General features: G+C 41.9%; 1 protein-coding gene across 1 annotated transcript in view; it reads left to right on the forward strand.

Annotated features, from left to right (window-relative positions):
* Nucleotides 1-7,298: 7,298 nt before the first annotated feature.
* Nucleotides 7,299-27,582, forward strand: part of LOC308500730 (selection and upkeep of intraepithelial T-cells protein 7-like) — a 69,468-nt gene continuing 49,184 nt past the window's right edge. The window contains exon 1 of the mRNA XM_081056019.1: nt 7,299-7,368. The gene's annotated coding sequence lies outside the window, so the exon portion shown is untranslated. The remainder of the gene's footprint in view (nt 7,369-27,582) is intronic.

Below are 27,582 nucleotides of genomic sequence, written 5' to 3' on the forward strand. Positions count from 1 at the left end.
AGGCTGGACTTTGAGGCGCTCCTGGCTTCATTCCTTTCCTTTAATGATTAAACAGCCCCAAGTGCCATTCGCTGCTGAGAAAGTTCTGAACCACACTGGCACATAAAGTCCCGGCCCCCCTTCTCCCCTACCTGCCACCCTCATCCTCTGCAGGACTCTCTCTTTCCCTGCCCCCACTACACACACATACATGCACACACGTGCACACACACCTGCACGCACACCCGCATGCACACACACATGCACAGGCACACACACACATACCCAGCCCCAGTGAGGAAGTGGAGGAGGAGAAAGAGGAAAGGCGCAGAGTCTTGGAATCCTGGAGCTGAGAGGAACTTCAGAAGTCAAGGTGTTTAAGCTCTTGCTTGTGGAGAGGAGAAACTGAGGCCCAGACAGGGAGAGGTCACACAGGGAAGTGAAGGCAGAACTGGGCCCAGATGCAGGCTTCTTGGTAGTCAGTTCTATGCAGTTTTCCTTCTGCTCAGTGGGAGGCCAGGGAAGAGGGAGCCTGCTCTTACCCTTGCAATGCCTCCACCCCTCACATGCTCCTACCTCACCCATCCAGGTGTCATCTTCCCTTTTGTGACAGTGGAGGAAACTGAGGCCCAGGAAAAGACGTATTTGTTCCAAGCCACAGAGCAGGACCAGAATTCCCATCTTCTGGGTCCACACTCCTACTGGTGCTGTGACAAGTGAGCGCTCCTGAGAAGGATGTGCAGCTTCCTGAGTCCCGGTTACATGGTCTGCCCGGAGACCGGGGGAGCCTGCCTTCTAGGCCCAGCTGCACGGCTCCCTGAGGGGCAGGGTGATCATGGGCGGGTGGCTCAGGGACTCTGAGCTGGATGCCCTTGGTCAGAATGGCCTGCGCCCTGCCTGCTTCTCAGTGCCGGTGAGCGCACTTCCTCCTACCCCCACCACCGGAAGGGCCCACCCTGGCCCTCAGGATTCTACTGCCCCTGTCCCCTGTCCCCCAACCCCATCGTCACAGATGCCTGAGGCTGAGCCCCAACCCCTGCAGTTTATCTCACCCTAAACCAGCAGGTTTGGACTCACAGCAGCCACACCCATCTATTTGCTAACCAGGAAATTTAGCATCCAGAGCCCCGGGAGTGCCAGGAAAGGAGCCAAAAAAAAAAAAAAAAAAAGGCTTTGAAACCCCTGGAATCGATACAGTAAAGCCCAAGCCTTTGCATATCAGTGAGCCCTGAGCCCCCCACTCAGGGCCTGTCTATTCTCGCTTTACCCTGAGCGTCCCTGCTTGTTCTCAGGCTCGGGAAAAATTAGAAACAGCAATTGAGCAGCCATAGGAGGGAGGCTGCCAGAGGGTGGGGGTAGGGGGGGAGGTCCCCTGACGTCTGAGGGCAGGAACAGCAGGAAAAGTCTTAACTTTAAATGAAGATAGAAGTGCTGTATAATATATGGCACTGGGAGATGTAATTTCAGAATAATATCTGAGTTGACACTGTGTCTTCAGAGTTCAGGCGACTGCAGGGATTGCTATGGCTTCACTGTACGCAGGAAACTCAGAGCTGCCTGAGCTTTAGTCCCGGAGAACGGGAAGGACTACACTCCATGGAGCAAGTCCCTGAAGTCAGTTGAGAAAGTTGCTTTTAGGATCTCACTGTCTGCATCCTCTTTGTTCCATGTGCAGCTCACAGGAAACGGAAGATAGGGTGCCTTACATCTGGCATCTGCAGCCTGTCTCCCTTAGGCTTTAGGCTGTGCCCTCACTGAAGATTCTGGAAACCAGAGTTCTGCTTGGAATCCTAGGCCCAGCTGCTCACATCAGCCTCATGGCCTTGTCTTCCGACATCACCACCCAACATGTCCTGTGGACAGCTCCCCTCTCCCATCCCCCTCTCCTCTGGATGCTGTTTGCTGGCTGCTCCCCAGACTCCCCATGCTCAGCTCACCTCCAGCTGTGCACAGCTACCTTGGTGAACAAGCCCCTCTCTGTCCTCAGGCTCATCACTGACATGCTGTCCACGACAGTCACAGTGACCAGGTTGTCCCACAGGCCCTTCTTGCTCGGGAGCCCGCTCTTGTGAGGGCTCTTCCTTCTCCCATGCCCCAGAGTGTGGGTCAGAATCGTCCTGTACTTCATGCTGCTGACTGGACTGCATGTGGCTCTGGAATGGCACACTCCCCCTCACCTCCTCATCTTGGTCTGTGCTGTGTCCTTCACCCCATCCTTCCTCAGAAGCCTCCTCTGACCCCCAGGCCTGGGGATTGTCCACAACACCAACCAGCCCCCCTTTATCTCCTTGGAGGTACCTGTTGATTTGAGGTGTGTCTCCCTTAGACCTGAGCCCCTCAAGAGCAAGGGTCTGGGTTCTCATTCGTTTTCATGTCCCCCATAGACTGGAGCAAAATCAGTGCTTAAACAAGAGAGACTATTTCTAATAGACTGTGTTGGGGTGAGAAGGGTGGGCAGCGGACGGGCAGGCAGGTACGCCAGGCAGAGGGGACAGTAGGAACATGGCAGAGGTGTGTGTGCAGGCGAGATGTGTTCAGCAATGGCTTGTGGTGGTGGGCCTGGAGATTAGAGTGTAGAGGGAGAGTGTTTTTGGGGTAGGAGGCATGAGAAGGGGGTGGGAAGCCTGGCACAGCGGAGACTCCCTCTTGAGGCCAGCATGGGGGCCGGGTGAGGGGGGGAAGCTGGCACAGTAGTTCAGGTGCAGATGGGCACCTAGTTGAAAGGATGGACAGGAGAGGGTCCTGGCTGTTCTTACTAAAATGGCAGCGTGCAGACCTTTGCAGTTTCCTCTCTCCCAGGGTCCCAGGTGCCAAGGCCCAGGATCCTCCACGTTGGGGGCGCCCACCCCCTGGTGGTCCTTCCCCTCAGCTCCCAGTGTCTGCAAGTGCTCATTCTCGTCATGGAGCCATGAGTGAGAAGCAGCCTGGCGTTTGTTCCAATCCCAAAGGGACGAACACTGTAACCAGGATAGGCAGGGTGGGCAGCCTTTGGTTAAGGGAAGGAAGCACAAATGGTGAGACCTTGCATAGGAGGCATGAAATGCTGATGATCCAGAGCGGGCCTCAGTGCCTGCAGCCCACGAATCCTCACCTTGGATGGCAAGGAAACCCCCTCTCACGCTGGGCCCAGGAAGAATCCTGGTCAGGATCAGCCGTCTCTCTGGCTGGCCTCACCCTAGCTACTTGCAAGTTCTTCCTGAAAAACCACTCTCACCAACCTCCTGCTGAGAACTTCATCTTGCAGAACAATGGAGGGTGAGGACTAATATTTACCAGTACGTGCTGGAAGTTTTGGGTAGGTCGCATCCCAAATACAATTGCAATTCTCATATTGATTATATGAGTTGGCTTCATTATTCCCATTTTGTAGGTGAGGAAGCTGAGGTTCATTGGTGATGGCCCATAACTATGGCTTTTTGGCGTTTGGAATTCAGGCCTGACTCAGTCTAAAAGTTGTGCCACACCACCTGTCCCTTTCCTTAGTCCTATGTTTATGGGGAGACAGTATGGAAGGTGTATCCTTCTGGTGGTAGGGTAGAAATTGGCTCTGTTTTGCCCTTTCTGAAGGGGACTCTGAGCAGGGCACAAAGATGGCTGGGCTGGGGATGGAAGGCCCACTGGGGACTGGGTTCCGGTGACAGACCTTGCCAGACCTTTTTCCTGCTACCTCAGCCCTCAGCCACACCTCCTTCCCTGGCCACCTCCTCCTGTCCTCTCCACTGCTCCAGCTCTCAGAGGACGCCATTGTTTTTCACTTGTCTGTGCTCCTCTCAATTCAAATCCAAATGTAATTTCTCATTTCACTGATCCCGGTCACTCATTGAGCACACTCTGCCGGGCCTTTTGTCAAGGCTGTCCCATTGCACAATCCTAGGGGGCGCCATTCCCTCAAGAATACAGTGTCAGGGGTGCCCCTGGCATTGTGGAAGGCAGTGGCTGAGCTCTCTGCATTGAGGAGAGAGAGCGGTAACAAGACCCTGTCCTGGAGGAGGAGCTCTGCCAGAGGAGAAAGCCCCAGTGTCCCTGGAGGCCAGGACAGCTAATCACTTCTTCTCTGCCAGCCACCAAGGGGCCAAGGCATTAGGAGTGCTCCCAGGTCCACATCACACAGTAAGCAAGGATGGGGATCCCATGAAGGCAGGTGGGATGCTTAATTCCAAGAGGAAAGGATTATCATATAGGAGAATAAAGCTGGGAACGATGGAGACAGAAACTCAAGGATGGAGAAAAGAGAAGAAAGAAAAGGAAGAGCGTTACATGCTCTCATCACTAAAAGCGTATCCCTGCCAGACCCAGCTGACCCCTACCTGTGCAGCCGGGCCTGGACAAAAACCTCCTGGTCCCAGAGTCTCAGCCTCAGACTCTGGGCAGCTGCTCCCCAGTCTGGTGTGGCCGGCCTCTGACAGCTCAAGTCAAGGCGTGGATGCGCCCTGGCTCCTCCCCCAGCCCTGAACTCCCAGGCCAGCCCACTGAGCCTTGGATTCTGAGGGACAGTGCCTGTCCCTGCTACCGATGCTTCTGGAGAAAAGAGAACTTGTTTTGGGCTCAGGGTTCTCCAGGACCCCTGGAGGGCTCAGATGAAAGACCACTGCTCAGAGTTAGCTGTGGTGGCTGCAGTGGCAGCCCTTGCCCCCGCATACCTGGGCAAACAGGTTTGTCAAGACAGGAGGAAGGGCAGGGCTGACACTAGAAACTTAGCCATTGTTTGGAGGTTAGAGGAAGGGTTTGGTGTTGGGCCACAGCTCATGCACAGGGTGACTGGCACATGTGCGCACACATACATGTGCGCACATGTGACGACCGTGTTTCCCCGAAAATAAGACCTAACCGGACCATCAGCTCTAATGCGTCTTTTGGAGCAAAAATTAATATAAGACCCGGTATTTTATATTATGTTATGTTATGTTATGTTATGTTATGTTATGTTATGTTATGTTATGTTATATATTATATTACACCCAGTCTTATATTAATTTTTGCTCCAAAAGACGTATTAGAGCTGATGGTCCTGCTAGGTCTCATTTTCAGGGAAGCACGGTAGCAGCTTGTCTAGGCAGTGCTGTGGAGTAGTGACGACTACACAGAGTCCGAGTCAGATGAGCTCAGGCTCATTTAGTCTCCTCGGCTCACCAGCGTTTCATAGTGCCTGACATCCAATGGCTTCCCTGCAGAAGTCACTTTTATGAGGAACCAGAGCTCAATCCAAGCGTGAACAGCGGAGCCCCATGGCAGCAGGTCCCAGAGGAGGTAGGTCTGGCCGAGCAGCCAGAAGAGCTGTGTTTCTGCCACTAGCACATTGGTGATCCTTGAACGTGGATCCATGTGTCTCCGTGTCACTGTGGGCCCGTTTCCTCATCTGTGAAGCGAGATGTCTGGGATCGTTCTAATGACCTTGGAGATCTAACATGCTGTTAACTAAATTGTGCCCCAGGTCCCCTCCAGCCTTTGGGTTCTAAGGGTCGTGGAGGAAGCTGGAGCTGTGATGGAAAAATGGAAGAAGAGTGAGGGCTCAAAGTCCACAGGCTTTAAAGCACCCCTGGGATCCACGCCCGCCCTGGCACTCCTCCATCATGTGAGGTTGGCCTGCATACATTCCCTCTCTCTGCTTCAGTTTCCTTGTATGTGAAATTGGGATAACAAAGGGTCATCTTGAGGCATAAGGTGAGTGTGTGTAACGCACGGAGCACTTGGCCTGGCATGGTAATGCTCTATCACGAGGGGTTCTTGTGCTGTTATCATCTCTGGGGGACAGAAGGCCCTGTGTGGCTCCACACTGATGGAGCCACATCGGGGGGGGGGGGGAGTTATCCTAAACAGTCGAGCCACTTGGAGACGTCCTTGGTCCTGACAAATTTCAGGATCAGACAGGCCCTGAGTGGGCTTGGCTGTGGGTGGTGGGTGCTGGCTTCCCACCTGAGTCAATACCACCCCACTTGTCACGTCCTCTTCTGAAAGCAGAGCTGGTGGCTTCCCCAACCAGGCTCTAGAAAGCTCTTCAATGAGCATCTGACCCTCATTGGGAAGAAAATAAACCACAATTTCTCTGCTGCCTTTCACAAGAAATCGGGTGAAGAGATTCAGAAGAACCTGGGATTAGCAACTGGAGGCAGGGCCTGGAACCTGGACTCGTGGTTCTATCCTCCACGCTGTCCTACCCTATGGCACCCCACGCTTTCCTGTGCTCCCCCATTATGACTCCTATCCCTTGTCTTAGGATTGCTTGTTTGTTTCATTGCTTTGTTGGGTTCATTTCTATCCCCAGTACCTGGCACAGGGCCTGGCACCCAGGAGATCCTCACTACATTTTCATCAAATAAGTGATTTTTGCATATTACATTCGTTTCCGCTGAGTGCTCTTTGTGAACTATAAAATACCAAATCCATGCAAATTTTCATTAGCAAAAACCCATATCCCAGCTGAGATTGTTTGTAATACACACCCAAATTAAAAGTAGCTGAAACAAGAAAGATCTTTTTTCATATAAAAGTCTGAAGATCAACAGAACAGGACCAGCAAGGTAGTTCACAATTTTTTATCAACCTTGGTGCTATCAGCACCACGCTCTAACCAATGGAGTTAAGCGGCCACCCCCTCAATTTTCTAACGACACTTCAACTCCTTTTATCTCACTGCTCTGCCATCTTCCATCTCATAGTTTAAAATAGCTGCTCAAACTCCAGCCATTGCCTCTATATTCCAGTGTACATTTCCTAGAAATTGCACACAATTCCACTAATGTCTTGTTACCCAGAACTTAGTCACATGGTCACTTCTACCTGCAAGGAGAGATGGGAAAATATTGTCATTATTTTGGGTGGCTTGTACCCTGTTAAGAATCTGAATTTTTTAAATTCATTAACAGAAAGGAATGGATGCAGGGGGGATGCCAGACATACCACACTTTAGAGTCCAAATGCCAGATCATTCTCTTATTATCGTCATCCATGAGCCCTGATTTAAAATTTATACCTCAAGCTAAAAAGCTATACATTCAAAATGATTGGCTTTTTATTTTTAATTGCACCCAGTTTTATTCACATTTTTTATTTTCTAATTTATGCATATTATGCAAAGAACTAATGATCACATTATTTCATACGAACTGATAAGACCCAGGGCTTAGATATACTGGTCCAGAAACAATCCACATCAGAAGGAGACACTCAGAGTAAAGCCTAAGTGGTTCTTCCTAGTTAAATTCCTTTATTCTGAAATGTCACTTTCAGATTTTACCAGATCTCCATGCCAACTTATTGAAAGGTGCTTAGGAATAAGGGGAATTATCCCCACTTCACAGTTCAAGAAACTGAGGCTCTGAGATGTCAGCAAGTTTGCCAGAGTGAGTTTATGGCAGGACGGAGATGACCACCGAGGCTGCCAGCTACAAGGTTAGTGCCCTTTCGTCATCATCATCCTGTACCAGGGCTTTGTGGAAGTGGTGGAGGTCGGCTCCTTCCTCACAATTCCCTCAAGAAGCACCCAACGGACACCTGTGTTTGCAGGAGGTGCTGAGGGCTCAGGGAGAAACCAGACCCAGCCCCTCTCAAGGACCTCCTGGTCTGATTGGGGAGGGAGCTGGTCCTTACACAGACTTAGAATATAGTTTTTAGATTCCTTCCAAACTCCAGTATTCCATCTGGAATAAGAGATGGGGTTGGAGAATTAGGGCTGAGTTCAAACCTTAGACAAAGAACAGTAATGTTTATATTTGATGTGTAGTAGCATGGCTAAGATTATAGGCTTTGAGATCAGAAAGCATCAGTTCTCTTCTCAAGGAAGGCAAGTTACGGTCTCCATTTTTCACGTGAGAAAACTGAGGCTGAGTCTAGTCACTTGTCAAGATCCACGGGCCAGCAGGCAGCAGAGCAAGGCAGGAGCACAGGCCTCCCAGCTTTAGGGCAGGTCTCCCGCTCACCTTGCTTTGCGTGGGTAGCTCTCCAGAGCCTCTCTGCTCTGACCTCTGGCTCATGCTCACAGTCTGCCAGGCCAGACCTGGCCCACCACCTGGATTTTATCCGGTAGCTAGAAGCCTATTGCCTGTGAGGAGCTGTCGGAAACATGTTCTGTCACCTGGCAAGAGGCAATCTCGCTGAGCGAGAGATGGACCTTTGTGAGGTTTGTAATGCTTGCTCTATTAGGCTCCATTGCATGAAGCCAAGACTCTGAAACTCCAGCTAGACTGAGGCATTAGGAATTATCTCTGGAAGTTCACTCACTTTTGTAGGGCTCCTGACTCCCCTGCATTCTGATGAGGCAAATGTGATTTGCAAAAAAATTGACTAGATCCCTTCCTTTAAGGAAATTTACCTGGAGATCTCAGTATTAGGAACAGAGAAAAAAACTGAGGGATTCGAAATAAGACAGACATAGGTTTGAACAAAACTTCGGCTTACTAACTATGTGACCTTAGGCAAGGCGCCTCACGTCTTTTAGGCTTTGTGTCTCAGGACATCCGGCTTGATGGTTGTGAATATTAAAGGAGAGAATATAAAACCCTTTGCCCACTACTGGGTCCAGGGGACATGCTCTCTTGGTAGTAACAGTCAAATGACGGATGAATGTCCACAACTGTAACTATTTAAAGTGAGATAGTAATTCAAAGAAGGGAGAGATTCATATGTGAATTATCTTATAAGGCCTTGGCTTGGAGAGCAGGTAGTTCAGACCCCTGTGGGTCTGAGGCCATGGAAAGGCTGCACATTTCAGAATGTGCAGTACAAGACAAGGATGGCCACAGGGGGAAGAATAGGACAAATTTTAGCATCTTTAATTCCACGGTCCCTCTGGGAAAGCCCACTAGGTGGCTGTCCTTTCTTCACTCTCTCCCACCCCATTTCATGTTGTATTTGAAGCTAAAAGTCCACGTATAGTAACTGTAGATAAGTCGGCTTTTCATTTTGAAGCAGAATGTCAAAAGTTCTCTGAGACTTTCCTGGCATATAGGAGTCAGTGTGTCAGAAAAAATCTCTGCCTCCATTGTCTCTCCTCTCAGACGTTTTAAACAGTGCTCTGTGTAACTTTCCCAATATCTTGCTAAAGATATGCAAATATCTATAGTTTTCTGTATCTCTCTGAAACTTTCGGAACCTGTCTCTGGAACACTGCGACTCTCTCTCTAAAATATTCTGAAACTCCTTGAAATGACTTTCTATAAATCTCTGAAATTCTAAATCTCTATGTGGATGGCTTTTTCTGAATTTATCTACTTTTTGAAAAACCACACATTCTTCCTGAATCTCAGAGACTCACAGTCCATCTATCACAGCTCATTATCATTTCACTAACGGGTGTTGGGCAAAGACAGGTGCTGTTAATGAGAAACCCTCCCTCCCCATTCACCAGCTTCAAGATTTTACTCACCTCTGTGCTCTGAGCTACACCTTCCTTTCTTCAGAAAAACACAGAGATCAGATCTCTTCCCACAAGGGAAGTTCCACTAGAGAAGAGAGCTGGCCATCTGGAGTTAGTCAAACCCAGGTTTGATTTCCTGTCTTCACCTTGCTATTCGGGTGACATTGGGCAAATTCTTCTCCCCCTCCATGTCTCTCATGTCTAACCTAGTGAAAATAATAGTGCAGACTACAGATCTGTGAGGATTAGAGGAAACAGCTCATGTGCACAACTATAAGAGGCAAGTGTAAAAAGCCTGGTGAATGCCCGGAACTATCATAACTTTAAGTGACATAGGAGCTCAGAGGACGACGGGATTTACTGTGTGTGTTTTGCAAGCCCTTGGCATGGAGAAAAAGTAATTTAGAGAGTCCATTACACTTAAGAAATTGTGTTATATGAGCCCACAATAGTGCCTCCTCTGCAGATTGTCTGGGACTATGGACCCTTAAGAGTTAGTCTTAAGCCCCACCCAGCTTAATTGTGGTATAATTGACAAATAAAATTGTAACATATTTAAAGTGTACAACATAATCATTTCATATACATATACATTGTGAAGTGATTCCTGCAATCAAGTAATTAACACATCTGTCACCTCACAGTGACCCTTCTTTTGTGAGAATGTTTGATATCTACTCTTAATAAATTTCAAGTATACAATACAGTATTTTAAACTATAGTCACCATGCTGTGTATTATACACTCAACACTCATTTCTCTTATAATTCACAGTGTGTACCCTGGGACAGATCTCCCTCCATTTTCTCCATCCCCCATCTACTGGCAGAAACCATTCTGCTCTCTGTTGTAGGAGTTTGACTTTTTTTGTTGTTGTTGTTCCACATATAATTGGTACGTCATATTTTTCAGTTTTTGAGAGCCTCTATCCTGTTTTCCATAATGGCTGTATCAATTTGCTTTCCCAGCAAGAGTGTACGAGTGTTCCGTTTCTCCACATTCTCACCCACACTTGTTATCTTCTCTTTTTGATAATAGACATTCTAATAGGTGTGAGATGATATCTCATTGGGATTTTGATTTGCATTTCCCTGATAATTAGTAATGCTGAACATCTTTTTATGTACCTGTTGGCCATTTTTATGCCTTCTTTGGAAAAAAATATGTATTCAGGTCTTTTCCCCAATTTTTTAAAAAGATTTTTATTAAAAATATAGCTAATGTACAATATTATATTAGTTTCAGGTGTACACTATAGTTATTCAACATTTGTATACCTAAAGAAATGATCACCGTGATAAGTCCAGCAACCATCTGACACCGTACCACGCTATCACAGTATTATTGACTATATTCCCCATGCTGTACATTACATCCCATGACCTAATTGTTTTATATCTGGAAATTTGGACCTCTTATTCCCCTTCAACTTTTTCCCCTTAAACAATTTTTCAATTACAGTTGACATTCAAGATTATTTTATATTAATTTCAGGTGTGCAACATAGTGATTAGACATAGTGATTTATATAGTTTAAGAAATGATCCCCCTGACTAGTCTAGTACCCACCTGGCACTATACGTAGTTATTACCATATCATCGACTATATTCCCTATGCTTTACCTACATCCTCATGACTATTTTGTAACTACCAATTGTACTTCTTAATCCCTTCACCTTTTTCACCCTGTGCCCCAAATCCTCTACCCATTTATCACCCCAACAAATCTAGTACCCATCTGACACCATACACAGTAATTAGAATATTCTTTATGTGTACCATACATCCCCATGACTACTTTGTAACTACCAATTTGTACTTCTTAATCCCTTCTTTTTTTACCCACACTCCCCACCCGCCTCTTATCTGGCAACTACCAAACTGTTTTCTGTATCTATGAGCCTGTTTCTGTTTTGTTTGCTTATTTTGTTCTTTAGATTCCATATATAAGTGAAATCACATTGCATTTGTCTTTTACTTTCTTACATTCCACTCAGCACAATACCCTCCAGGTCCATCCATGCCACTGCAGATGGAAAAAAAACCCATTCCCTTCCATGACTAAGCAATATTCCATTGTATATACAAGCATGTACCAACTCCTCTTTATTCATTCTTCCATCGACATATACCCAGGCTGCCTCTACATCCTGGCCATTGTAAACAATTCTGCAATTAACATAGTAGCATTTGGGTTTCTTCGGATAAATACCAAGAAGTGGGATTATTGGGTCCTTCTTTGTCTATTGTGATAGCCTTTGTTTTAAGGTCTGTTTTGTCTGGTATAAGTTTTGCTATCCCAGCTTTTTGTTTGTTTGCTTCCATTTTCATGAAATATCCTTTCCCATCTCTACTTTCTGCCCATATGTGTCTTTCAATCTGAAGTGAGTCTCTTGTACACGGCATATGTAAGGGTTTTGTTTTCTTAGCCATTTAGCCTTCCTATGTCTTTTGATTGGAACATTTAATCCATTTACATTGAAAGTAATTTTTGACAGATATGTAGCTATTGCAATTTTATTATTCATAATTTTGATTTTTTTTCCATCTAAGATTCCTTGTAATACTGTTTTGGTGGTGATGAACTCCTTTAGCTGTTTCTTGTCTGGGAAGCTCTTCATCTGTCCTTCGATTTTAAATGATAGCCTTGCTGGGTAGAGTAGTCTTGGTTTTAGGTCCTTGCTTTTCATCATGTTGAATATTTTATACCAATCCCTTCTGCCTGCAAAGTTTCTGTTGAGAAATCAGCTGACAATCTTTTGGGAGCTCCCGTATAAGTTATTAGTTGCCTTTCTCTTGCTGCTTTTAGGATTATCTCTTTGTCTTTAACCTTTGCCATTTTAATTATGATGTGTCTTGCTGTGGTCCTGTTTGGATTCATCTTGTTTGGGACTCTCTGCACTTCCTGGACTTGTATGTTTATTTCCTTCACCAGGTTAGGAAAGTTTTCAGTCATTATTATATTTTTTATTAAATTTATTGGGGTGACAATTGTTATTAAATTTACATAGATTTCAGGTGTACAATTCTGTATTATATCATCTATAAATCCCATTGTGTGTTCACCACCCAGAGTCAGTTCTCCTTCCATCACCATATATTTGATCCCTCTTACCCTCATCTCCCCCCCCACCCCCTTACCCTCTGGTAACCACTAAACTATTGTCTGTGTCTATGAGTTTTTCTTTCTCATTTGTTTGTCTTGTTCTTTTGTTGTTTTTGGTTTATATACCACATATCAGTGAATCCCTTGCTCTCTCTCTCTTCTCCTTCTGGTACCCCTATAATGTAAATGTTCTTACTCTTGAGGTTCTCCCAGAGGTCTCTTAAACTATCCTCATTTTTTTGGATTCTTTTTTTCTCTTTGCTGTTCTGATTGGGTGTTCTCTCCTTCCTGGACTTCCAAGTCATTGACTCCGTCCTCTGCTTCATTTAGTCTGCTGTGATTCCTTCTAGTGCATTCTTCATTTCAGTTATTGGTTTCTTCACTTCTGATGGTTCTTTTTTACGGTTTCTATGTCCTTTTTTATGCTTGCTATCTCTCTGTTGAAGTTCTCACTAAATTCCTTGAGCATCCATATAACCATTGTTTTGAACTCTGTCTCTGGTAGGTTGCTTACCTCCATTTCATTTAGTTCTGTTTCTGGAGTTTTCTACTGTTCTTTCATTTGGGACGTATTTCATTTGGGATGTATTTCTTTGTTTCCTCATTTTGGCTGCCTCTATGTGTTAGTTTCTATGTATTAGGTAGATCTGCTATGTCTCCCAGTCTTGGCTGGGTGGCCTTATATAGTATGTGCCCTGTGGGGCCCTGGCATAGTCTCTCTGGTCACCTGGTCTGGGTGCACTGGGAGTGTCCCTTGTGTAGGTTGTGTGTGCCCTCCTGTTATATTTGAGCCTTGATTGCTATTGGCACCACAGTGGGCAGGATTGGCCCTCAGGCTGACTGGCTGTGGTGTTTGGCCACAGCCACAGCTTATGGGCTGCTGTGCAGGAGGCTTACCCACTGAGTGGGATTTGTCCCAGCAGGCCCTGGTGCCTTTTGAGACCACTCTTTGTATGTGCCACTTGTAAGGCTAATTGGGTGGTGCTCTGCTGTGGTCTGAAGCCATCCTCCAGGTATTTTAGTTCTGGGGCCTTTTGGGAGGGGTTCCGGTACAGGCCCAGGTCACTCGCAGCCTGTGACTAGCCGGGACTATACCTGGTAGGAGCTACAAAGTGATCTATGATTTTTTGCTGCCTATGCTAAACCTGGAGGTATGTGGGAAAGGCCACGCTGCAAACCATGGCTGCCACCAGTACCAAACTTCAGGAAGCTCTGCAAAAAGCCAGAACACTCTGAGGCCTGCTGCCACCTGCCGGGTCCCTTAAGGTTCAACTGCTGATAAAGCCTCGTGTGGTACTCGAGTTGGGTGAGGCATGGTCTCAGGGAGTTACTAGAGTGGGAAGAGTTGTGGTCAGCAAGTTAATGAAAACTCTGGTTTTGTGCCAGTGCTGAGCCTGACCAACACAGCAAAAGTCTCAAAGTACACCAAGGCGAGTTGTTGCCTGCCTGGGACCCCCCAGGCTGATAGTTTTTCAAGAAAGAGTGCAATGTGGGCAGGACTGACTGCTTTAGAGAAAATGCATCGGCGTTGGGGAAGTTGAGTGGGTCAGGAACTCAGTGAATCAATAGGGAAGAGCTGTGGAGCTCACAAGACCAATCAGATTTGGCCATAAACATAGGGGGCGGCCTCAACATAAGAAAGATGGTGCTTGCCTGCCAGCTGCACTGGAGGAGGCTCCCTCACAGAAAAAAATGCTGACTGTTCTCCAGCCATTGCCACAAAGCCACACACCTCAGTCTGCCCCCCATATGCCTCTGATGCCTCCTGAGTCACCATCCCTCTGCTGGAGCTCAAGGTGAGTATCTGTGAGTGAGTGAGTCTGTGCGTGGGCATTTGGGTTTCCTGCCACCTTCCATCCCACCCAGATGGTCGGAATCTTCACTGTTTTTACACAGCCAGTATAAAATGTTGTGGGGGCTCCTCTGCCTGACACAAGTACTCTGGGCTGGAGAGACTTGTTTATGGCTGGGGTCCTTTACTTCTCTGGGGGGAACCTCCGTGGCCGAGCTATCCCTCCCCATTCTCAACCACCACAGGCAGGTGTGGAGCCAGCCCTTTTTGTGTCTCTGCCTCTCCTACCGGTGTTGAGGTGGCTTCTTATTTATATCCTTATAGAACTTCTGTTCAGCTAGACTTCAGACGTTCTCCAGGTTGATTGTTCTATAATTTAGTTGTAATTTTAATGTGTTCATGGAAGGAAGCAAGCACAGTGTTTATCTACTTTGTCATCTTGGCTCTCCTCTTTTGTCCACTTTTTAATTGGGTATTATTATTAATATTATTATTATTATTTTACTATTCAATTGTAAGTGTTCCTTATACATTTTGGATATTAACTCCTTATTCCTTATGGTTTCTTCAAATATTTTCTCCATTCCATAGGTTAGTTGCCTTTTTATATTGTTGAATGTTACATTTGCTGTGCAGAAACTTTTAATTTTTTTTTCTTTTTTTTTTTTTTTAATTAATTTTATTGGGGTGACAATTGTTAGTAAATTTACATAGATTTCAGGTGTACAATTCTGTATTACATCGTCTATAAATCCCATTGTGTGTTCACCACCCAGAGTCAGTTCTCCTTCCATCACCATATATATGATCCCCTTTACCCTCATCACCCACCCCCCACCCCCTTACCCTCTGGTAACCACTAAATTATTGTCTGTGTCTATGAGTTTTTGTCAGAAACTTTTAATTTGATGTGGTTCCACTTGTTTATTTTTATTTTGTTGCTTGTGATTTTGGTGTCAGATTTTAAAAACTCATTGCCAAGCCAAATGTCAAGGAACTTTTCTCCTATGTTTTATGGTTTTAGATTGTACTTTTAAGTCTTTAATCCATTTTGAGTTGGTTTTGGGGTATGGTTTAAGAAAGGATCTATGTCACTCTCTTTTTTTTTGAAGTTGAACAGTGTTTTCTTTTTTATTTTATAATAATTTTTTAATAATAGTTTAAATTCAATTACAGTTGACATGCAATATTACATTAGTTTCAAGTGTACAACATAGTTATTAGACATTTACATGACTTATGAAATGGTCATCCTGATAGATCTAGTACCCATCTGACATCACACATAGTTATTACATTATTGACTGTATTCCCTGTGCTGTACTTTACATCCCCAAGACTGTTTTTATAACGGGCAATTTTTACATCTTAATCCCTTTCCCCTTTTCACCCATCCATCCAACCCCTTCCCATCTGACAACCATCAAAATGTTCTCTGAATCTGTGAGTTTGTTTCTGTTTTGCTTGTTTATTTTGTTTTTTAGATTCCACATGTAAGTGAAATCATATGGTATTTGTCTTTCTCTGACTTATTTCACTTAGCACAATTCCCTCTAGGTCCATCCATGTTGAAACAAATGGCAAGATTTCATTGTTTTTTATAGCTGAGTAATGTTCCATTGTGTATATATACCACATCTTCTTTTTCCATTCATCTATAGATGGACAATTAGGTTGCTTCCATATCTTGGCTATTGTAAATAATGCTGCAATGAACATAGGAATGTATATGTCTTTTTGAATTAGTGTTTAGGATTTCTTCAGATAAAAACCCAAAAATAAAATTGCTGGGTCATATGGTAGTTCTACTTTTGATTTTGGGGGAAATCACCATACTGCTTTCCATAGCAATTGTACCAATTTGCAACCCCACCAACAGTGCACCAGGGTTCCTCTTTCTCCACATCCTCACCAACATGTTTGATAATTTATTGATGATCACCATTCTGACAGGTGTGAGGTGAGATCTCATTCTGGTTTTGATTTGCATTTCCCTGATGATCAGTTATGTTGAGCATCTTTTTATATGTCCTCTTTGGAGAAACGTCTATTTAGGTCCTCTGCTCATTTTTTAATCAGATTGTTTTTTTCTTGTTTTGTTTTGTTTTGATGTTAAGTTGTATGAGTTTCTCATATATTTTGGACATTAACTGCTTATCGGATGTGTCATTGGCAAGTATCTTCTCCCATTCAGTGGGTCATGTTTTAGTTTTATTGAAGTTTTCTTTGCTGTACAAAATATTTAGTTTGATATAGTCCCATTTGTTTATCTTTTTTCTTTTTTCCCCTAGCCCAAGGTGACATATAAACAAAAATATTACTAAGAGCAATGTCAAAGAGGTTACTGCCTGTGTTTTCTTCTGGGAGTTTTGTGGTTTTGTGTCTTACATTTCAGTCTTTAAGCCATTTTGAGTTTTTTTATATATGGTGTAAGAAAGTGATCCAGTTTCATTCGTTTGTGTGTGTCTGTCCAGTTTCTTCTATGCTATTTATTGAAGAGACTGTCTTTACCCCATCGTATATTTTTGCCTCAAATGTCATAGGTTAATTATATGGTCATGGGTTTATTTCTGGGCTCTCTATTCTGCTCCATTGAACTATGTGTCTGTTTTTATGCCAATACCATTTGTTTTGATCACTATAGTCTTACAGTATAGTTTGATATTGGGTAGTGTGATCCCTATGACTTTGTATTTCTTTCTCGATTGCTTTGGCTATTTGGGGTCTTTTGTGGTTCTTCTCTTTCATTCTTTTTGCATGTGACTCTTTTCCCAGCACCATTTATTGAAGAGACTATCTTTCTCCCCATTTTGTATTCTTGGTGCCTTTGTCTAAATTAATTGACATATATGTATGAGTTATTTTCTGAGTTCTCTATTCGGTTTCATTGATTTGCCTATTTTTATGACAATGCCATACCGTTTTGATTACTGTAGCTCCGTAATTACTATAGCTGTGATTACCATAGTTTGAAATCAGTTAAGTGGGATGCCTCCAGTTTTGTTCTTCTTTTTCAAGGGAGCTTTAATTATTTGGGGTATTTTGTGGTTCCATATGAATTTGGGAATTTTTTTCTATTTCTGTGAAAAATGCCATTGAAATTTTGATAGCAATTTTACTGAATCTATGGATTGCTTTGTGTAGCATAGACATTTTAACAATATTAATTTTTCCAACCCATGAACATGGTATATCTTTCTATGTGTGTTTTTTTTCCCCCAGTTTCTTTCATCAATGCTTTATAGTTGTTGTCCTTGGTTAAATTTATTTGTAAATATTTTATTTTTTCAATACTGTTGTAAATGGGATTGTTTCATTAATTTTTTTGAGTAGTTTATTTTTAGTGTATAGCAACTGATTTTTGTATTATAAATACCTTGAATTTTATTTTGTTGCGATACATTCCATTTATGCCTAATTTGTTGAGGTAGAATCCATCTGTATTTAATTTGTTGAGAGGTTTCACGTATCATTGAAAGACGTTGAATTTTGTCAAATTCTTTTCTTCATCTATTGAAACAATCTTAGTTTGTTCATTTTTCTATTTACTTGTGGCATAAAGTTAGATTATTTATTTGAGCTCTTTTCTTTTTTCTTAATGTAGACTTTTATTGCTATGAATTACTTACTTTGAATGTGCAATATCAAGAGTTGGACAGAAGATGGAGCAAGAGAACAGGTTTCAGCATCATCCTCTAGTGTTAACGTTTAATGATGAGTTAAAGCATTTGGTGGCACTTCCAGACACTGTCTTATGTGTGACCCATCAGCCTTTTTTAGAATTGAGTAGAGATTGCTTCAACACTTGGAAATCTGAGTTATTGTTGGACAGTATGTCTCTGTATTTAACCTTACACAGTGTGGTCCAATATAATTTTTCACTATGATGGAAATATAGCTAGTGTGATTGAGGAACAAAATTTTTAATTTAATTTAATTAATTTAAATATAAACAGCTATGTATGGGTAGCAGCCTTTGGATTGAATAGCACGGAATTTTACACAACTTTAGTTTATGTAATAAATTAGTGCTAGTAATAACTGAGCACTCTCCATCTCAGCCCCGTTTTGAGGTTGGGCTTTCATAGATGAATTAGTCAGGCTGTCTCCCACAGAGCTCACAGTGGAAGAAGGGTGGGGAGTATAGAGGGAAGCAAAGATCAATTCATAAATGCTAAAATGCAAGTGAGAAATATAAATCACCTTGATATTGCTTTTATTTTTGAGTGTTTAACCTGGGGCAAAGCATCTTATAATATGACTTAATCCTCAACAACATCCCTTTGAGATTTTGCAGATGAGAAAACCAAGCTCATAATGACCAAACGGTTTGTTTGTGGTAGAGAATTTAGATTCTACACTGGGTGGTGTGGATGGAAACAAAAGAGGTTCTGTGGAAAGTACCCTCACAGAGTGACCTGATCAGAAATTCCTAACTGGGCAGGTGATGGTAGGTAGTCATGCCCAGGCCTATACCTTCTTTAGCAAAAGGTTTTAAGCCAACCCTGTCCATTGTTCTTGAGCATCTAGGGTAGCACACCTTTGAAATTCCAGAAGTAATACCCCTTGAAAGGGGTATTAACCCTCAAGGAGCACATAATCTTGTTAACTATCCTATAATTTAATCCCTGCTTTGTTGTCTCTAATTTTCCTCATGTCCCCTCCTTAATGTATAAAAGAAGCCGAAAAACTTACTCTCAGGAGCATCTCAGTTCTTGCTCCCCATCATGTGTTGTCAATTGGGCTCAAATAAACTCATAACAATTCTCTACAGGTTTGGCTGTTTCTTATGTCAACAGCGGGGCTCTTAGTCTGAAATGTTTATATCATGCTGATGAGGGGCTTAAAGGAGGGATACATCACATGAGTGCACACGTTATTCCAGGCCTTGTAAAGAAGGTTGGATTGCGCTAACAGAAAGAATAAGTAGGGTTTTATTGAAAAGGAGAGAAGACAGAGTCTAAGTAGAAGGATAACAGGAACCAATGAGGCAAGAAATGCTGTGGGCATGTTCAGCACATTAACATTGTAATTAATCAAAATTTGGGGAGCAAAAATCCTCTTCTTTGTAACAGGTTTGTCTGGGTCCAAGAAGAGAGGATTGGTTCCTGACTAGGGGAATAGGGACTTGTGGGGGAATAGTGGGGGGCTGGTCCATGGAAGAACATCATCTCAAACGCTGGTGGAGGAGAGAGACTAGAGTGGCCCCACTGGGGCTGGAAGGCTGTGGAGCCGAGGGAGGGGTGACAGGAGGGGCAGGAAAGGGGGGTGGCTCCTTGCAAGGTGGAAAAATGCATAAGTGTCAACATACACCCATATACACTTAAACATCAGTGGAGACCCACAGCTTCTTAAAGATGAGCTGCGAATACTGGGAGAGAGATAAGAGCAATGGTGGGAGCCATGATGCCCAAGACATGTTAGACTTGCGGCTTCGCCTCCATTTTCAGAATTAATTGACTGATAGATCTTAGAGAACTTATTGAAGAAACAATTAAGTTGTTCTTTGGCTCCAATTATGTGGTGGGAACTGCAGATGGTGGTTTTTTTTTTTTTTTATATTGGGGTTTCTAAAAGACATTTTCCAAAATCTCTGGGGGACACAATAGAGTAATGTGTTTGGTGGACTTGTAATAGTTTATGCTAATACTATAACAACCTGGAGGCAGGTCTCTAGTGACTTAGCCTTTTATCTCAATTCTTGGCCATGTTCTTAACAAATGTACTGCACGGGCTAAACAAGACATTAGCTAAAGGACTATCACATTTGGGAAAGAGAACTAATGTTATTCAGAGAATCAAAAGATGAGGTTATTACCTGCTATAATTGAATTGACTATCAAGATTATATTTTGTTGCAAAAATGAAGAAGTTTGGCATTTAGCCTCTGGAAAACCAAACTGACCAGGGAAGGAACATCTGATTTGGTAATGTCATCTCTTAGTCGTTCTTTTAGCACTTGTTACGGGGATCCTGTAGTGAACGAACAACTGCTCTCACTGGTCTTATGTTCCTCTTGTCAGAATATCTTTAGAATCTCATAGGATAACTTTTATACTCTCTACTTCCATGGGAACCACAAAAACTATAGTGACTTATGGTGTGAAGAGTGGAGCCCTGTCTGTGAATAAACCTAGTGATACCCTGGCTTTTCTACTGGAAAAAAACAGTGTTTCTTTTAAAAATTGGTTTAGAATTTTTAAGTTAAAAAAATTAAAAGGTAAAAGGAGGGGGGAAAAGGGTGGTTTTCTGTGTTACTTTCTTTCCCCGTAAGTGCAGATCTTGCTATATCTGTATCTCTGGTTATTTCACTGGGAGCAATTCCTAGAAGTGTGAAATTACTGGGCTAGTAATTGAAGAGAGGACTATGAAAGCCAGGATTTATTGATCAGGCTTCTGTCTGAAGGGGTATGACGAGAGGAGAGAAGGGTATGTCCCCAAAGGAGTGCTGGACAGGAGCAACATGTGGATTGAGGAAAAGACAGTGAGCTGTCTGAGAATGGGATGAGGTACTCCCCTCTGCTCTGTCCAGTGCAGGGCATGGCATGGAGCAGGCCAGAGGGACCATTTGTTAATTGACTTAAATGCTTGCAGCTTCACTGATCTGGCCTTTCCTCCGTCCTCCAATCCATTTTCCATCCTAAAGCCAGAGAGCCTTTTCCAGATATAACTCTGAGCAGGTCACTACCAAATCCTACACTCTGCTTAAAATTATCAATGGTTTTCTGGTAATGTTAATAAAAATTACTAATCCCCATGCAGTCTGCCCTACAGCTTCATTTTGCCTCAAACCTCCTTCCTTTTTGCTCTCTACTCTCCATTCACTGTGGTCTTTCATTTCCTGCCAGTGTACTGTGTTCTTTCCCACTGCACGGTCTTTGCACGCTGTACCCAGCCCTTGCTTTGTGCTGTCAAACATTTATGTTCTTCCCATGAGCCCCACAGAGCAGAGATTGGCTTGATTCTGCTCATCATGTTATTGCCAGCATTATGCCAGCCAAACACATAGCCGAAACCTAATTATGGAAAGAAGGACTACATTTTCTTTTTAGAGTAAAATATCTTCATGCTATCAGAGTTTACTTCTAAAAAAGTATGTAATATTGATCTGATTTTTTATTGCCCTTCCCTTTTAATTTCTCAGGGTAGGGTGGGGTGAAACCTTAAATCATGACTGGGAAGGCTTTGGCGTTGGCAAAGGGCCAATCAGTAGTTGAGGGAAGTAGGCAGGTTTTTGTGATGCACCTGGGGGGAGGATTTCTCCAGGCTGTCCTTAGGAACCATCTGCTTCACCAACCCTCTCTGCTCTTCCCACGTGGCCACCCTGGGTCCCAGGAATTTTATCTTAATGAATGGATCTTCAGTAGATAAACATACATGTCCTCAAAGCCCTAAAGGAATTGGGCGCTTCACCAGCAGGATTCTCATGGAAACTTACCTCTAATTAGTAGATCTCATGGGATTTCAAGCCATGGTATTATCTCTATAAATCTCTTTTCAAACCAGTTGTGGTCGAAAGCATGATGAGTGAAGGCAGACATGCCTAAAATTGAGTACTTGACACTTAACCAGTTGTATGACTTCAAGCAAGTACCTTAAGCTTTTTTTTTTAAATAACCAAAGTTTATTTCTCACTCATGTTATGTCCTATTTTGCCATGTATAAAGTTCTACCCTGTATAATGCGCACCCATGTTTTTGGCCCACACTATCGGGAAAAAATCATTCATTTTAATTTTTTAATTCAAATTTTTATTTGTTTACATTTAGGTACTTGTTTTTTTATTATAAAGGAACTTTAGCATTTAGTTTTTAACATATTGTGGTACAAGAACTGTTATGTAACAAATAATTACAAAACACAAGAACAGATACAAGGTACAGAAAATTTTATATAGTGGTAACAAATTTACAATATTTACGCATCATTGAAGGCCAAGAACTCTTTGTCGTTGCAAGTTTGTCGTAAGTTCAACAAAACTGATTATCTTTTTTTTTTTATAGTTTTATTTTATTTTATTTTTACATCCCTCACACCGTGAACCCCCCTCCCCCCATCCACCACCACCCCGACCTCACACCGAGCCATCACATTATACACATAAAATTATAGTTGGCATTCATTAATGTCCAGTCTCTGGTGTACAATGCCATGACCAGGCATCCACAGCATCCCTGAGGTGGCCTCCCAAACAGGACACATGTCCATCGGACACCCAACAAAATCCCCAAACACTATTGAGTAAGTTCCCCAAAGTAATTCTCAAAAGACCCTGAGGCGATCCTGTGGTCACCAGCCGCCCTCCAATCCCTTCACCCTTCCCCCCATCCCCAACCCCCTCCCCCCCGCCCATCTAACAACTCTCAGTTTTTTGTGTCCCCAAAACTGCAAAACTGATTATCTTATTTCAGGGTATTATTTTGCATACGGATATCATTATTGATTTCTAAAGTTGCACTTTTAATTCATAAGCATAAATAAAAGAATTAAAAACATTTATATAGATATGGATTTAGTACTACCCATGTAGAATGCACATCCTTATTTTCCCCTCACAAATTTGGGCAAAAAAGTGCACATTATACATGGCAAAATATGGTGTATCTATTACAGCTCAGCCAAGGCATTTCTACTCACATTTTAAGGCTGTTTTTGCTTCTGTAAAGTGATGTTAACAAAAGTTTCCATTTCATAGGGTTGCAGTGAGTTACAATGAAATAACTGTTTGTAAAGCACTGAACACCACTCTTCTCTCACTAATACAATAGAGGTTTATTCTTTCTCACACTGCCATGATTAGCAGTTGTGGGAGTGTAAATCTCTGCATCCTTTCTGGAAGACAATTGGACAATATGTATGAAAAGCCTTAAATTACTAGCCCAGTGATTTCTCAGTTCTAGGAATTATTTCTAGCCAAGTAATCATAAATACAGATATAACAGTTTGCTGACCCAAAAATAAAAAGAGCTTTCAAAGTGAGAGGCAAAAAAAAAAGGGGGGGGGAGCATTTATTTGAAATCAATAAGAATGGCTAATTTCAGGCAGAAGCCCAAATAGTGTTCCCGTCAGGAGACAAGGCGAGGGATATTTATGAGAAAGAAAAGGGGAACAACGTCATCAACAGAAGGAAGGCATTTCTATTGGTACAGATAACACTGATGTTAATTCTAAACAAAGTTTTAAATCTTCAGTCCAATAGTCATCGGTCCAGTAGTCATAACTGCTTTCTTGTCATCTCTGCAAACACTGTTTTGGGGCACAAGATTGCTTAGGCCTTGTCCAAAGGTTATTTTGTCCTGTTTTAACATTTCAAAGTTCTGAGACCTAAGGCATCCAAGACAGTCCCTCTGGCATGGCAGCTTCGGCTCCATTTTTAAGTGACTCCATTTCTGTTATTGTTTACAAGTTGACCTCTCTGAATATCCATTATAACCTAGTTATAACAATAGACCTCCAGAAGTGACTTAAGTGCTTAACAATATTAGGAGGAAGGGGAGAAGAGGCGGTGGTGGTGGTGGTGGTGAGAGCTGTGTTTTTCCCGACTGCTGAGGTTTACTTCCTTGTGAAAGGGATTTTTGGTACGACTAGAGTAATACCCTTGGCCTCGCTGTACCTCTTCACTTACTCCTCATCATACCTCCATGGTATAAATTTGGTATCAGGAACTGAGTTTGTGTGTTCCTGAAACTTCTCATCTCTAAGGAACAAGCAACCCACAGAGAAAATGTGTTCTCAATTGCTTTCAGCCATGGCTTACGTGTAGCGTTGAAGTCTGTCTCTGTGGGATCAGACTATCACTGCCTGTAACAGGGTAGATGAACTAGCCTCATACGTAGTGGGGTCCATTATTAGATTGTCCACTCACCCACACACATCTGCTAACTTTATCTTATACCAATGATTTATAAAGATGACATTTTAAGCTACAGCCTGCCTTAATATTTTTTGTATTATTTCTCAATTAGCTTAGAATAATTGGGCAATAAAAAAAAATTAACTTATTCATTGGACGTGGTTTTGGGAACAGGAGTTTTTTTGGGAGCACAGTCTGTGGTTTACTAGTTGTCCCAGATGGACATGTAAAAGAAGAAATGTGAAATTTGGTTCTGTAGAATAGCCTAATAAAGGTGGGAGTAAAACTGTCCTAAAAGATTGCTGGTTTTCTATCCCTGCTGGAGATAGCCATAGATGTCTCCCTTAAGAGTCAGACAGCTCACACACACACACAAAAAGTGCTCTCAATTGCCCTTGGGTACGTCCCATAGGGAAATCTCTAGTGCTTCCAATGACTGTATGGACAGGTCTGTCCAATTCTTGGATTTAGTATTTGGAAGTTCCCTTGTCCATAGACATTAGGTACATTTTCTATTATCAGTTATTTTTTTCTTTCATGAAGGTAATTTTTGGTCTCCTGTGCTTACTGTTTAGTTTTATCAATTAATTCTTAAGACACTTAAGAAATTCTTAAGAACTTAAGAAAAGGGAGAAATTTGGGGCCCCTCTATGCCCCAACAATACAAAATTTTTTAAATAAATTATAGGATACAAATATATTAGAAATCTGTAAATCTACTAAAATTATGTTTTGGAAGAGTAACATAAAAATGTTCACAGTATATATGGAGTATAAAAATAGAGTAAAATTATGGTGTTTAGCAATCATTCTAAAAGTGTAGTCTCTATGTTGATAGTATCAGCATTACTTGGAAACTTCTTAGAATTACAAATTCTTGGGCTCTACCTAGATCTACGAAATCAGAAACTCTGTGGGTGGAGTCCAGTGCTTTGTTTTCACGAGTTCTCTGATCATTATCACGTACACTAAAGTTTGAGAAGCACTCACTTTCAGCACACACACATATTAGTTGGAAATATACCAAAATGATAATAGTCATTTTCTTTGAGAGATAAGCCCACAGTTGTGTGAGTGTACGTGTGTTTCAGCATAAATTAATGTTAAAATAAATGATCCCATTTTTCAGATGTTTTTGTGGATTTCTTGACTTATGTCCTATCAATAAATCTCATAAATTAGAGCATCAATTCTTGATGTCATTTGGTGAATTTTCAGCATCTAGTTTATCAAAGCTAGGCAAGATACAGGTATTTATTAATAAGAGTAGATAAATTTTTCCATATATTTTTTTTATTTTGAAATAATTACATATTTACAGGTAATTTGCAAAGATAGGTCCAAAAGAAATAAACGTTTGTATATTAACCACGTATCCTACAACTTTGCTATAACTGCTTATCAGTTCTAGGAGTTGGTTTTGTTTTGTTTTTGTGATTCTTTGGGATTTTTTTTTTTTACAAAGAATCTTTCCATATACGAATAACCTGTTATGTTTTACTATTGCTTCTTGCCAATGTTCAAAAAAAAAAACTATGTTTTTTCCTAGTCAATATTTTTCTCTTTATCCTTTGTATCTGTCTCACTCAGACCTTGGCAATGGCCTCTGGCAATTGTCAAGGAAATGATAATATAGTGTAGAGACAGGTAAACACCCCAAGGAAAGGTAGAAATTTTCCCATCCTGTGCCAACTAATTTATCTTTCCTCATCCCTCCACAATCTGAGGTAATCAGATGAATCATTTCTTTGTTTATAATCAGGGTTCAAGATACAATTTAATACAGTGAAAGAAAGAAATATTTAGTGTACAATTCAATGAATTTTAAAAAGTATATATTCCTGTGTAACCCGTGCACATAGGACACATTTCCATCATCCTGGATGGCACAGTTCTCTCTTATTGCTTTTAGTCAATCCCTCACTCCTCCAGTGATGACCATTCTATTATTTTACAACTTAGATTAGCTTTGCCTGTTCCAGAAGTTTATATACACGGAATCATACAGTACATATTTTCTTATGTCTTGCTTCTTTTATTCAGCGTAATGTTTTGGGATTCATGCATATTGTGACATGTATCATTTGTGTTCCTTTGTTGCTACTAAGTAATATCCCATTGTCAGAATATACCAGTTTATGTATTTGTTAGTTGATGGGCACCAGGACTATTTCTATTAATAGTTTTGGGGTATTATGAAGAAGACTGCTATGAACACAATTATACAAAGAGATTTCTGGATATGCTTTCATTTCTCTTGGATTAGTGCCTGAGAGTAGAATTATTGGGTCACTGGGTAGATGTATGCTTTACCTTTTAAAAAAACTGCTGATCTTTGACATAACAACAATGTATGGGCGTTCTGGTGTGTGGGTGTTCTGGTTATCACATCCTTGCCAACATTTTGTGTTGTTAGTTTTTTTTTTTTTTCATTTTAGGTATTTTATTGGTTCTGAGGTGAAATCTCACTGTAGTTTTACTTTGTAGTTCCCTAATAGATAGTAATGTTAAGCACATTTATTTATTGCTCATTCATATATCTTCTATTTTGAAGTGTCTTTTTAATTCTTTTGCCCCTTTTTATTTTATTTTATTTTTTTAAGCTTCCTTCTTTTTTTTATTAGTTTCAGGGGTACAAAACAATGTAATAGTTAGACACTTATACCCCTCACAAAGTAATAACCTCCCTTCCCCAATCTCCTTACTATCCCTCTGCACACAGTCATTACATTTCCACTGTCTCTATTCCTAATGCTGTACTCCACTTCTTGTGACTATATGTATACATAAAATTATAGTTGACATTCATTATTATTCAGTTTCAATTTCAGGGGTACAGCGTACTGATCGCATCTACACCATCCCTGAGGTGGTCTCCCTAATAAGATAAGTGTCCATCGGATACCCTACAAAATCTGTATAACATTATTGATTGTATTCCCCAAACTGTCTTTCGCATCCCCCTGGAAATCTTGTGGTTACTGATTGTGCTTTATAATCCCCTCACCTTCCCCCTCATCCCCACTACCTCTTCCATTTAGCAACCCTCAGTTTTTCCTCTATATCTCTGAGACTGTTTCTGATAGTTTGTTCATTTATTCAGCTCTTTAGATTACATATATAAGTGAGATATATGGTATTTGTCTTTCTCCGTCTGACTTATTTCACTTAGCATAATGTTCTCTAGGTCCATCCATATCGTTGCAAATGGTAAGATTTCATTCTTCTTTATGGCTGAGTAATACTCCATTGTATAACTGTACCACAGTTTCTTAATCCAGTCATCTTTTGCCTCTTTTTAAATTGGGATGTTTTAAAAATTATTATTGAGTTGTAGATGTTATTTATATATTCTGGATACAAATCATTTGTTAGAAGTATATGTTGCAAATATTTTCTTCTGGTCTAAGTCTTGTCCGTTTATTTTTTTAAAGGTGTTTTGATAAGAAGTTTTAAATTTTGATGAAATCGAATACATTGAGTTTTTTTCTATGATTGG

This window comes from Rhinolophus hipposideros (genome assembly GCF_964194185.1).
Source record: "Rhinolophus hipposideros genome assembly, chromosome: 8".
NCBI classification, from domain to species: domain Eukaryota; kingdom Metazoa; phylum Chordata; class Mammalia; order Chiroptera; family Rhinolophidae; genus Rhinolophus; species Rhinolophus hipposideros.